Here is a 14,493-nt window from a genome sequence, read left to right on the forward strand (position 1 = left end):
GCTAGAGAGATTATGCTAAGCAAAATAAGTCAGTCAGTAAAGGACAAGTGCCATATGATTTCATTCATAGGTGGAGTTTGAGAGACAAATCAAATGAGCAAAAGGGGGAAAAAGAGAGATAGGCAAACCAGGAGACAGACTCTTAACTGTAGAGAACAGGCTGATCCTTGCTGGAGGGGAGGTAGGTGGGTGGGGGGATGGGTGAAATAGGTGATTGAGATTAAGGAGTGTGCTTGCTCAGTGTTGTATGGAAATGCTGAATCACTATATTGTACACCTGAATGTAATATTAACCTGTATGTTAACTAACTGGAATTTAAATAAAAACTTAAATAAATAGAGTATGACTAATAGAATACAGAAGATAAGAGGAACAAACTAGATCTACATATATTAATATGTATAGATCTCAAAAAACTTAACTGGTACAACACTCTATGGTGTTTACAGATGCATTCATATGTATGTGAAACTATTGGAAATATGCTAGAATGATTCCTACCAAACTTACACTCATGAGGAAGACTAAATAGAACACAGAATAGTTATTAAAGGGAAATTGAATTAAATCTATAAATATGTATTTTGCCATTAAAATGGAAGCAAATATGGCAAAATAGTACAGTTAATTATTGGTGGTAGGGATATGAGTATTTATTATAATACTGTTCTATTTTGGGGGGATGACTAATTTTCTTAAAATATAAAGAAAAATTAAGAAAATACCATGGAACACCTGGCTGATTCAGTCAATAGAGCATGCAACTTTTGATTTTGGGGTTATGAGTTCAAGCTCCATGTTAAGCATAGGGCTTACTTAAATATCTATCTATCTATCTATCTATCTATCTATCTACCTATCTATCTATCTATATATGTATCATGGCACCTTCTTTGATCTCAATAGATCAAAATTAGATATTGATGATGGAATCATGAATGAAAAACTCAACCATTTGAAAATTAAAACAAAATTAAACACTTACAGGACAAAGTGCAAATCAAAGTTCTTATTAGAGTGAATTTAGAAAAACAATAATGAGAACATATACATCAATAATTATGGGATATCCCTATGTGCTGTCTGAGGATCTTATCAAAAAAATACAGATTTGTAGGCTTCACTCCAAACCTACCAAAATAACTGGTGCTCAAGAGTACATTCTTATCAAGCTCCAGTTTAATGATTTAAATAACCAGGTACTATGTGAAAGAAGTCAGAGGCAAATTTATACACTCAAACACCTTAAGTACAAAACAATAAAGAGTGAAAATAAATGAGTTAGCCATTCAAATAAAAAAGACAAGAGAAAAGAAAATAGGGAAGCAGAGTACTGGCTACAAAATGGTAAAAGCAAATATTGATGAATTAACAGACAGAAAAATAAAATTTGTTAAGTAAATCTAAGAAATTCTTTGAAGAGTTAACAACACAGGAAACAAGGTATTGGCAAGGATTCAGAGAAAGGGAAACCCTCTTACACTGTTGGTAGGAATGCAAACTGGTGAGCCACTCTGGAAAACAGTATGGAGGTTCCTCAAAAAGTTAAAAATAGAGTTACCCCATGACCCAGCAATTGCACTACTAGGTATTTACACAAAGAATACAAAAATACTGATTCAAATAATCAAAGATTATTTGACCATAGAGTTGAGGTCCATATCTGGGCTCTCTATTCTGTTCCTTTGATCTATATGTCTGTTTTTGTGCCAGTTCCATGCTATCTTGGTGATCACGGCTTTGTAATATAGCTTGAAATTGTGCAACATGATGACCCCAGCTTTGTTTTTCTTTTTCAACATTTCCTTGGAAATTCAGGGTCTTTTCTGATTCCATACAAATTTTAGGATTATTTGTTCCAGCACTTTGAAAAATGTCATTGGAATTTTTTTTAAAGATTTTATGTATTTATTTGAGAGAGAGAGAATGAGAGATAGAGAGCATGAGAGGGAAGAGGGTCAGAGGGAGAAGCAGACACCCTGCCAAGCAGGGAGCCCAATGTGGGACTCGATCCCAGGACTCCAGGATCATGACCTGAGCCGAAGGCAGTCGCTTAACCAACTGAGTCCACCCAGGCGCCCTTGTCATTGGAATTTTTATTGGAATGGCATTGAAAGTATAGATTGCTCTTGGTAATTTAGACATGTTAACAATATTTATTCTTCCAATCCCTGAGCATGGAATATTTTTCCATCTTTTTGTGTCTTCTTCAATTACTTTCACGAGTGTTCTGTAGTTCCTATAGTATAGATCCTTTACCTCTTTGCTTAGGTTTATTCCAAGCTTTCTTATGGTTTTTGGTGCTATTATAAATGGAATTGTATCTCTAATTTCTCTTTCTACAGTTGCATTGTTAGCATATGAGAAAGCAACTGATTTCTCTGCATTGATTTTGTATCCTGCCACATTACTGAATTGCTGTGTGACTTCTAGTAATTTGGAGGTGGAGTCTTTTGGATTTTCCACATAATATATCACGTCATCTGCAAAGAGAGAGCGTTTGACTTCTTTGTTAATTTGAATACTTTTTATTTCTCTTTGTTGTCTGATTGCTGTTGCTAGGACTTCTAGTATTATGTTGAACAATAGTGGCAAAAGTAGACATCCTTGACGTGTTCCTGATCTTAAGGGAAATGCTCTCATCTTTTCCCCATTGAGTATGATATTTGCTGTGGGTTTTTGTAGGTGGATTTTATGATCTTGTGGAATGTTCCCTCTATCCTTGTATGCTGAAGAGTTTTAATCAGGAAAGGATGCTGTTTTTTGTCAAATGCTATTTCTGCATCAATTGAGAGGACCATATGATTCTTCTTTCTCCTCTTATTAATGTGTTCTAACACATTCATTGATTTGCAAATGTTGAACCACCCTGGCATCCCGGAGATAAATCCCACTTGGTCATGGTGGATGACCCTTTTAATGTAATGTTGGATCCAAATAGTAGGATTTTGTTGAGAATTTTGGAATCCATATTCAACAGGCATATCGGTCTGAAATTCTCCTTTTTGATGGGGTCTTTGCCTGGTTTGGGGATTCAGGTAATGCTGGCCTTAGAATGAGTCTGGAAGCTTTCCATCTGTTTCTGTTTTTTGAACAGCTTCAGGAGAATAGGTATTATTTCTTCTTTGAATGTTTGGTAGAATTCCCCAGGGAATCCATCAGGCCCTGGACTCTTGTTTTTGGATCATTGCTTCAATCTCCTTACTGGTTATTGGCCTATTCAGGTTGTCAATTTCTTCCTGTTTCAGTCTTGGCAGTTTATAGGTTTCCAGGAAGGCATCCATTTCTTCCACGTTGCTTAATTGATTGGCATAGAGTTGTTGATAATAATTTCTAATAATTGTTTCTATTTCCTTGGTGTTAGTGAGGATTGCTCCACTTTCATTCATCATTTTATTCATTTGGGTCATTTCTCTTTTCTTTTGGATAAGTCTGGCCAGTGGTTGATCGATCTTATTAATTCTTTCAAGGAACCAGCTTGTAGTTGTGTTGATCTGATCTGCTGTGTTTCTGGTTTCTAATTCATTGATCTTTGCTCTAATCTTAATTTTTTCTCTTTTAATGCATGGCTGAGGCATCATTTCTTGCTTTTTCTCTAGTTCTTTAAGGTATAGAGTTATTTGGTGAATTTAGGATTTTTCTATTCTTTTGAATGAGGCTTGGATGGCTTGGTATTTCCCCCTTAGGACCGTCTTTGCAGTATCCCACAGGTTTTGAACCAATGTACTTTCCTTCTCATTGGTTTCTATGAATTGTTCAAGTTCTTTTTTGATTTCCTGGTTGACCTAAACATTCTTGAGCAGAGTGGTCTTTAGCTTCCAAGTGTTTGAATTTTTGCCAAATTTTTTCTTGTGATTGAGTTCCAGTTTTAAAGCATTGTGGTCTGAGAATATGCAGGGAATAATCTCAATCTTTTGCTATCGGTTGAGACCTGATTTGTGACCCAGTGTGTAGTCTATTCTGGAGTAAGTTCTGTGTGCCCTGGAGAAGAATGAGTATTCTGTAGTTTTAGAGTGGAATGAGGTCCATCTGGTCCAGTGTGTCATTCAAAGCTCTTGTTTCTTTGTTGATTTTCTGCTTAGATGGTCTGTCTATTGCTGAGAGTGGAGTATTGAGGTCTACAATTGTATTGTTATCAATATGACTCTTTATTTTGGTGAACAGTTGGTTTATGTAGATGGTTGCTCCCATGTTGTGGGCATAGATATTTCCACTTGTTAGATTTTCTTGTTGGATAGACCCTTTAAGAATGATATAGTATCCTTCTATGTCTCTAAGTACCATCTTTACCTTAAAATCTAATTTGTCTGATATGAGAATTGCTATCTCAGCCTTATTCTGAGGTTCATTGGAATGGAAGATAGATCTTTATCCCTTCACTTTCAGTCTGGATGTGTCCTTAGGTTCAAAATGAGTCTCTTGTAGACAGCATATGGATGGGTCTTGTCTTTTTATTCAATCTGCAACCCTGTGCCATTTTATGGGAGCATTTAGGCTGTTCACGTTGAGAGTGATTATTGAAAGATATGAATTCATTGTCATCATGTTGCCTGTGAAGTCCTTGTTTCTATAGATTGTCTCTGTAATTTTCTGTTCTATAACACTCTTGGGATCTTTCTTCTTTTATAGAACCCCCCTTAATATTTCTTGGAGGGCCGGCTTAGTGGTCACATATTCTTTCAGTTTCTGTTGGTCTTGGAAGCTCTGCATCTCTCCATCGATTCTAAATGACGCCCTTGCCACATAAAGTATTCTTGGTGGCATGTTCTCGTTAAGTACCCTGTATATGTCTTGCCAGCCTTTTCTGGCTTGCTAGGTCTCTGTGGATAGGTCTGACGTTATTCTGATGTTCCTACCTCTGTACATAAGGAATCTCTTCCCCAACTGTCCTTAAGATGGTTTCCTTGGTTCTAAGATTTGTGAGTTTTACTATTACATGCCGGGGTGTTGGCCTGTTTCCCTTGATCTTGGGAGGGGTCCTCTCTGCCTCTAGACATGAATGTTTGTTTCATTTCCCAGATTAAGGAAGTTCTCAGCTACGATTTGCTCAAATATACATTCTAGTCCTCACTCTCTCTCCACCCCCCAGGGACCCCAATAATTCTGACAATGGAACGTTTCATGGCGTCACTTATTTCTCTAATTCTATTTTCATGGATTTTGAATTGTTTTTCTGTGGCCTCCTCTTTTTCCTTCTTGTCTATCAATTTGTCTTCTAGGTCACTAATTCATTCTTCTGCCTCGCTTACCCTAGCTGTTAGATTATCTAGTTTATTGGATCTCTTTGATTGCATTTTTACGTTCTGCCATTTCAGCTTTCATTTCTACCCTTAGAAACTCTATGTTGCCATTAATTGATTTATCCATTCTAGCTATTGTCTTCACAACTGCTACCCTGAATTCCATTTGCAACATCTTGGTTATATCTGTATCCATTTGTAAATCTCTGGCAGAAGTCACAGTTTCTGAGTCTTTCCTATTTTGGAGGTTCCTCCTTCTAGTCATTGTGTTGAGGGGTGGTTGAGGGAATGTACAGACTCCAAATTATTGACCACAACCCAAGCAAGATGTACCTGTTTTATAAAGACCTTAGGGTTGTCCCCCTCTTGTTCTCCCAGCCTGTCTTCTGTTGGAGGGCCCTGCCTTGCTTTTACTCAGGCAACCTTTTTGGGCAGAGTTGCTCTGCTTTCTGTGGCAGGGGATGGGTTCTGTGAAAGCCAGGTTTGGGGGCTTTTGTTCTCTGGCGGCTTTCCCTGTGGCTTTCCTCATCTCTTCTGACAGTCAGAGTAGAAGAGATAGTTTCCAACCCTCTGTCTCAGAGGGGAGACATGGCTGTCCGTTCTTCAGTGAGATCTCGAGGCCACACTCTCTCCGTTTCTTTGCTACTACAAATTGTAGCCTCCTGGTTTGTACGCCCCTCTGCAGAGCTCCCACGTTGCCTCCAGGTCAGAGCATGTCTGTGCCCTTTGTGCTTCTAAAACTGCCAGGGGTCCCAAGTTCGCATGTGTGGCCCCGCTGCACCTGGTTTCAGTCCAGGGGGGTGCCCCAAATTCTTTCCCCACTGCTACACGTCTGCGGGTCTGTGCCCCATCCGCAGTGCAGAAGGCTCTTGCTCACCAGTGGTATAGCATCCCATGGCTCCCTCCCCCTTCCGTATCTTCCAATATCTGCCTGCAGAATCACAGCTCCCCACTTAATACCTCAAAACCAAGCACGTGCAATATTGTTTTTAGAGATCCAGATATATTTTCTTACATCTCAGGCTGATTTTGTCTGTGTTCAGAGTGGTCTGGTAGATATCCAGCTCAATTCAGGGGAACATTTGGAATAGGGTCCCCTACTCCTCCACCATATTTTCCTATACCCATCATGGACATTCTTGTCTTTTTCCTCTCCTTAGGAGAAAGCTTTCAGTTTTTCACCATTGAGTATCATGTTAGCTGTGGGTTTTTCATATAAAGCCTTTAGTATTTTGAGTTATGCTCCCTCTACTCCAACTTTATTGAAGGTATTTTATCACGAATTGAGTTTGCACTTTGTCAAGTGCTCTTTCTGTATTTACTGAAGTGATCATATAGGTTTTATCCTTTCTCTTGCTGTTGTGATGTATCAAGTCAACTGATTTGTAAATATTAAACTACTCTTGCATCCCAGGGATAAATCCCACCTTATCATGGTGAATGATTTTTTTAATGTATAGTTGGTTTCAATTTATTAGTAGTTTTTGAGGATATTTGAATCTATGTTCCTCAGACGTATTGACCTATAGTTCTTTTTTTTTTAGTGTTTTTATCTGGTTTTGTTGTAATTTCCCTCTTAGAAGAGAAACAGCATTGAATGCCACAGAAAGACAAAGGATTATAACAGCATATTATGAAAAATCACATGCCAATAAATTGGACAAATTAGAAGAAATGGATAAATTCCCAGAAACATATAACCTACTAAAACTAAAACAGGAAGAAATAGAATATTTGAACAGACTGATAACCAGCAATGAAATGGAATTGGTAATCAAAAAATTTCCAACATAAATAATCCAGGGCCAAATGGCTTCACAGGTCAATTCTACTCAGCAATGAAGAATTAATACCTATTCCCCTAAAACTGTTCCAAAATTTAGAAGAGAAAGGGAAGCCTCCAAATACGTTGTATAAGGCCAACATTACTTTGATAACAAAACTGGACAAACATAGTATGGAAAGAAAGACAGTGAAAAGAAAAAGAAAAAAAAACCCCACAATATCCCTAATGAACATTATTCCAAATATTCTCAACCAAATATCAGCAAACCACTTTTAACAATACTTTAACATGATTATTTACCTCTATGATGTTGGATTTATTCTGGGAATTCATATCTGGTAATCAACCCACATGATAAATCATGTTTACAAAATGAAGGGTAAAACATATGATTATCTCAATAAATGCAGAAAAAGCATTTGACAATATTCAATATCCATTCATGATAAAAGCATTTGACAAAGTGTGTTTAGAGGGAACATATCTCACCATGCTAAAGAACATATGTGAGAAAACTGGACAACTACATGTGAGAGAATGAAACTGGAATTTTTTACACCATACACAAAAATAACACTCAAATGAATTAAGTACCTAAATGAGGAATATGAACTAATAAAATTCCTAGAAGAAATTAGGGGCAGTAATTTCTTTGACAACATTGTAGAAAGATTTTTTTCTAGATATATGTCCTTAGGCAAGGGATACAAAAACAAAAATAAACTATTGGGACTTGACCAAAATAAAAGTTTTTGAACAGCAAAGGAAACCTTCAGTATAATGACATGGTAATCTATTGAATGGGAGAAGATATTTGAAATGATATACCTGAGAAAGGGTAATATCAAAAATATATTAAAAAATTATATGAAGCAACACCCCATAACACAAGCAATCTGATTTAAAAATGGGTAGTGGACCTTAGTAGACATCTTTCCCACTGAAGTCATACAAATAGTCAACAGAAATATATAAAGGCTCTCAATATCACTAAGCATCAGGGAAATACAAATTAAAATCACAATGTTTTATTTCCTTACAGTAGTCAGAAAGGTAGCATCAAAAATGATAAGAAATAACAAGAGTTGGTGAGGAAGTAGAGAAAAAGTAACTCATGTACTGTTCCTCAGAACGTAAATTGGTGCAACTATTGTGGAAAACAGTATGGAAGTTCCTCAAAAAATTAAAAATAGAAATAACTTATGATCTAATATTTCCACTTCTGGGTTTATACCTAAAGGAAATAAAAACAAAATATCAAAGAGATGCTCATGTTTTTTGCATCATTATTCCAAGTAGCCAAAATATAGGAACAACTTACATGTCCATCCAAGTATAAATGGATAAAGAACATATGAAATATAAATGAAGTAAAATATTGTTGAGCCATGAGAAAGATGGTCATCTTTTCATTTTCAATAACATGGATGGGCATTGTGCACATTATGGTAAGTAAGATAAGTCAGACAGAGTAAGACATACTGTGTGATATCTCTTGTATGTGGAATTTAAGAAGCCAATAATATGAAACTAATATAACACTGTATGTTAAGTTACTGCAATTAAAATTAAAACTTTTTTTAAAAAGCCAATGATAAAGATGTGAGATATATATTACACATATATATGATATTTCATATATAATGGAATATTATTCAGCCATAAAAGCGAATGGAGCTTTGTCATTTAATACAAAATGAATGGACCTTAGAGGGTGTTAGGCTAAGTGAAATAAATCAGGTAAAGACAAATTGCATATAGTTACATTTATATGTGAAATATGGAAACAAAACAAAATAAAACAGAAACAGACTCATAGATACAGGAAATAAACTGTTGGTTACCAGAGAGGGAAGATTTGAGTGACTGAAGAAATAGTTGAAGGTGATTAAGAGGTACAAATGTCCAGTTATAAAATATATAAATCATAAGTATGTATTATAGAGCATACAGTATATAGTCAATAATATTGTAATAACTTTGTGTGGTTACTGATTTGTCATGGGGGTTATTTTATAATGTATAATAACATCAAAACACAATGATGTACACCTAAAACTAATAATATATCATATATTAATTAATCTTCAATAAAAATATTGACAAATCTTTAGCTAGATATGCCATGAAGTAAAGAGAGTAGACTCAAATGAATTATACACACACACACACACACACACACACACACACACACAAGGTTGCATTCCCACCAACAGTGTAAGAGGGTTCCCCTTTCTCCACATCTTCACCAACATTTCTTGTTTCCTGTTTTGTTAATTTTTGCCATTCTAACTGCTGTAAGTGGTATCGCATTGTGGTTTTGATTTGTATTTCACTGATGGCTAGTGATGTTGAGCATTTTTTCCTGTGTCTGCTAGCCATTTGTATGTCTTCTTTGGAGAAGTGTTTGTTCATGTCTTCTGTCCATTTTTGACTGGATTATTAGTTTTTTGAGTGTTGAGTTTGAGAAGTTCTTTATAGATGTTTACTATCAGCACTTTTTCTGCAATGTCATTTGCAAATATCTTCTCCCATTCTGTGGGCTGCCTCTTAGCTTTGTTGACTATTTCCCTTGATGTGCAGAAGCTTTTTATCTTAATGAAGTCCCAAATGTTCATTTTTGCTTTTGTTTCCCTTCCCTTTGGAGATGTGTCTTGAAAGAAGTTGTTGTGGCTGATGTCAAAGAGGTAACTGCCTAGGTTCTCCTCTAGGATTTTGATAGATTCCTGTCTCGCATTGAGGTCTTTCATCCATTTTGAGTTTATCTTTGTGCATGGTGTTAAATGAATGGTCCAGTTTCATTCTTCTATATGTAGCTGTCCAATTTTCCCAGTACCACTTATTGAAGAGACTGTCTTTTTTCCATTGGATATTTTTTCCTGATTTGTAGAAGATTAGTTGATCGTAGTGTTGAGGGTCCATTTCTGGGGTCTCTATTCTGTTCCATTGGTCTATGTGTTTGTTTTTGTGCCAATACCATGCTGTCTTGTTGATCACAGCTTTGTAATATAGCTTGAAGATAAAGACGATGTGGTAAATATACACAATGGAATGGAATATTATTCAGCCATTAGAAACAATGAATTCCCACCATTCACATCAACATGGATGGAACTGGAGGGGATTATGTTAAGTGAGGTAAGTCAAGCAGAGAAAGACAATTATCATATGTTTTCACTCATAAGTGGAACTTGAGCAATAGCATGGAGGACCATAGGGGAATGGAGGGAAATCTGAAGGGGGAGAAATTAGAGAGGGAGATGAACCATGAGAGACTATGGACCCTAAGATATGATCTGGGGGTTTCAGAGGGGAAGACAGTGGGGGGGGGAGGGAGTAACAGGGTGATGGGTATTGAGGAGAGCATTTTCTGTGATGGGCACTGGGTATTATACTTAACTAATTAATCATTGAACACTACATCAAAAACTAATTATGTAATATACAGTGGCTAACTGAACATAATAAAAAAATTAAAACACCAACAAATACACGTACTTAAAAAAAGTTAAAAATAGAACTACCTTATGACTCAGCAATTGGACTACTAGATATTTACCCAAAGGATACAAAAATAGTGATTCAAAGGGGCCTATGCACCCCAGTGTTTATAGCAGCATTAAATATGAAAGCCTAATGATAGAAAGAGCCCCAATGTCCATCAAGTGATGAATGGATAGAGAAGATGTGGTATACATATACAATGGAATATTACTCTACCATCAAAAAGAATGAAATCTTGCCATTTGCAATGACATGGATAGAACTCGAGGGTATTATGCTAAGTGAAATAAGTCAGTCAATGACAAATGCCATATGATTTCAGTCATATAGGGAATTAAGAAACAAAACAGATGAACTAGGAGAAAGGAAAAAAAAGTGAGGAAAGCAAAGCATAAGAGACTCAACTATAGAGAACACACCGAGGGTTCCCGGAGGGGGGGTGGGCAAAGGATGGGCTAAATGGGTGACGGATATTAAGGAGGGACTTGTGATGAGCACTGGGTGTTATGTGTAAGGGATGAATTACTTCCTGAAACCAATATTACACTATATGTTAATTACTTAGAAATTAAATAAAAACATTTTAAAAATTGGAATATATATATATATATATATATATATATATATATATATATATATGGACATTACAACCAGTACTAGGATCATATAATTCTACTTTTTAAATATTCAGAAGCCTACAAAGTGAATAGCCAAGAAGAAATGGATTTTTTTTTTTTGAAAATATAGCCTACCAGGACTCAATCTTGAAAAATTAGGCACTGGATCAGGAACAACACAAAATATCTACTCTCTTTACTTGTAGTTCACATTGTATTGAAAGTTCTAACCAGAGCAATTACAAAGAAAAGGAAACAAATTCATTCACAATGGAAAGAAAGAAATTAAATTGCTTCAGTTTGCAGGTGTCATGATTTTATATATACAGAACCATAAAGGCAATTTAAAAAACAGTTAAAAATAATAAATTAATGAGCCTGGAAAGATAGCACTGTAGGAGGTTCCTAAGCATACCTTGTCCTGTTAATAAACCTAGATGACAGCCACACCAATGCAATAACCCAGAAAACAACCTAAAAACAGGCAGAAAAGACTCTCCATACTTAATTGTACAAAAGAGGCCACATTGAAAAGGGTAGGAAAAGTGGAGATATAGTCAGAAACCAGATTCCCGGGGGACTAACCACAAACAGATGGACTGCACAAGCATAAAGAAGAGAGAGGATTGAAACCCACATCAGGCATCCCAGACAAGAAGAATCTGCACTGGGAAGAAGTATCCCTATAACTTTGATTTGAAAACAAAGGGCATAACTTTACAGGGTTTTACAATCAGTGGGGCTTAATTCTAGGTACTTTAAAAATCAGTGGCATTAGCTCTCTGAGAGTCAGAGGTCAATAAGTGATGGAGCCCCACCCTTCAAAAGACAACAAACCATGCTGCAGAGATACAGCACTGAAACAGCAGTTTGGAAAAAAAAATTCAGGTATATGGGAAGGAAATTTATTTACTAATCTGAGAGCAAGTGCCAGAGGAACAAGGATCTTTGTACTTCTCCAAGAACAAATGATCTGGTGGGAGCCATTTCTCTCCCCTATAAGACTAGACATCAGACATCTGTGGGAACAAGAGAAAACACCTCCCACCTAGCTTGCTAATAAGGCATGCATGCCCTGCTCTTATGTTCCTTTGCAGAGTTGCTCCATCCAACCCACCCAACTAGAGAGGAATTCCTATAAAGCAGCTCCACACATAGCTCATTCTGCACACAGCTACAACAGCAATCAATGCCGTTCCAAAATGGCTCTGGCCTTGAGGAGAAGTGTACACAATCAGACACACCAGTTTGAGTGCAGCCCCAGGACGGGCCACACCCAACAACAAAAGCATTTCAGGGGCAAATAGAAAGACTGCCTGCAGGTTGTTACGACCACAGCTCTGGCAAACAGGCTGAGAGCAAACATCTGCTCTGATCTGACTACAATTTCAAGGTGGCCCCACAATGGCTCCTTAACAGCAACATCCCAGCCCACAGCAGGCAAAGTGGAACTTCGCAGCTGACTGAACAAAGAAGGCAAACATGGCTCAAACTCAACATTAGGGCACACACAATATACATAGGAGATGGCCCTGAAGGGCTTGATTCTCGCAAACAGAGAACATTGCCCTGCATAGCACTAGAAGGCCTCTTCTCATAAGGCTACTACTTTCAAGCTCAGGAGATGTAGCAGACTTTCCTAATAGATAGAAAAAAACCCACAAAGAATTAGACAAAGTGAGGAGACAGAAAAATATGCCCCAAATGAAAGAACAGGACAAAATTACAGCAAAAAAGATAAATGAAACAGAGATAAGCAATATGCTTGACAGAGAGTTCAAAATGATGGTCATAAAGATACTAACTGGACTTGAGAAATAAGGGGAGGATTTCAGTGAGACCTTCAACAGAGAAGGAAAATATAAAAAAAAGAATCAATTAGAGATGAAGAATTCAATAACTAAAATAAAAAATACACTAGATGGAATTATTAGTAAATTAGAGAAAGCATAATAATATATTAGTGATCTGGAAGACAGAGTAATGAATAGCTTTCAGGTTGAAGACAAACAAAAAGTCTTAAAAAATGAGACTATTTAAAGGGAACTCATTGACATTATCAAACATAATAACATACACATTGTAGTGATCCTTGAACAAGATGAGAGTGAAAGGGGGATAGAATATTTATTTTAAGTAATAATAGCTGATAACTTCCCTAATCTCAGGAGTAAAACAAACATCTAGTTCCAAGAGGCAGAGACTCTACAGAAACATCACCCAAAGGAGGTACACACCAAGACACATAAAAATGGCAAATGTCATGATAAAGAGAAAAATTTTAAAGTAGCAAGAAAGAAGAAAACAATTACATACAAGGAAAATCCCATCAGGCTATCAGCTTGAATTTTCAGCAGACAGTTTGTAGTTTGTAGGAGAAGGGAGTGGTATAATATACACAAAGTTCTGAAAGGATAAAAAACAAAAAACAAAAAACCTTGCAACCAAGAATACTCTATACAGCAAGGCTATGATTCAGAGTAGGAGAGATTAAGAGTCTCCCAGGTAAACAAAAGTTAAAGGAATTTATCCCCACTGAACTAGACTTACAATAAATGTTCAAGGAACTCATCTGTGTGCAAATAAAAAGCAATAATGAGGAGTAAAAAAATTAGGAAAGGAAAATACTTCATAGGTAAATACAAACATTATAAAAATAATATGGATATGACTAGGTAACACTCACATCACAGCATACAACCCAGAACAGGACCCAAATAATGACTGAACAAACTCCACAACTTAATGTAGAGAAAAAGTCACATTGAAGAGGGTAAGAAGGGCAAGGACTCAGTGGGAAACTAATCCCCCCACCCCACACAAGTCTGACTGCCAGAGGGAGGGAGCTGCATGTGTGGGTAGGGGTGAGAAAGAGATTAGTACACCTGGGAGACTACAAGGGGAAGAGAAATCCCCACAGCATTTGACTTTGATAATCAGAGGGGCCAAATTTCATGACTGCTTGCAACTAGCGGGACTTAAATCTTAGAACTTTAAAAATCAGAAGGCTTGGCTCTGAGAGATCCTGGAGGGAGAAAGGAAGCTGAATCCCTGCCTTTAAGAGACAGCACAGAAAAGAGCCCAGAGAGAGTTTGGAAACAGCAGTTTGAAAAGTCCCTGGGGATTACAGAATATGGGAGTTAGTTACTAATCTTAGAGATCCCTGAGTGACTTTCTAGGAACAAGGGAGCTGGCAGGCACCATTTCCTGCCCTGACCCCTCATCATAAACACACAGTCACCTGTGGGATCAAGCACAGCACTCACATTCATTCAGTACCTAACTTACACCAAGCTCTGTCCCCTTCAGCCAGGCCTGCCTTAGACCTGGTGCTGTGGATCCCCT

This window comes from Zalophus californianus, chromosome X (genome assembly GCF_009762305.2).
Source record: "Zalophus californianus isolate mZalCal1 chromosome X, mZalCal1.pri.v2, whole genome shotgun sequence".
In the NCBI taxonomy this organism is placed as follows: domain Eukaryota; kingdom Metazoa; phylum Chordata; class Mammalia; order Carnivora; family Otariidae; genus Zalophus; species Zalophus californianus.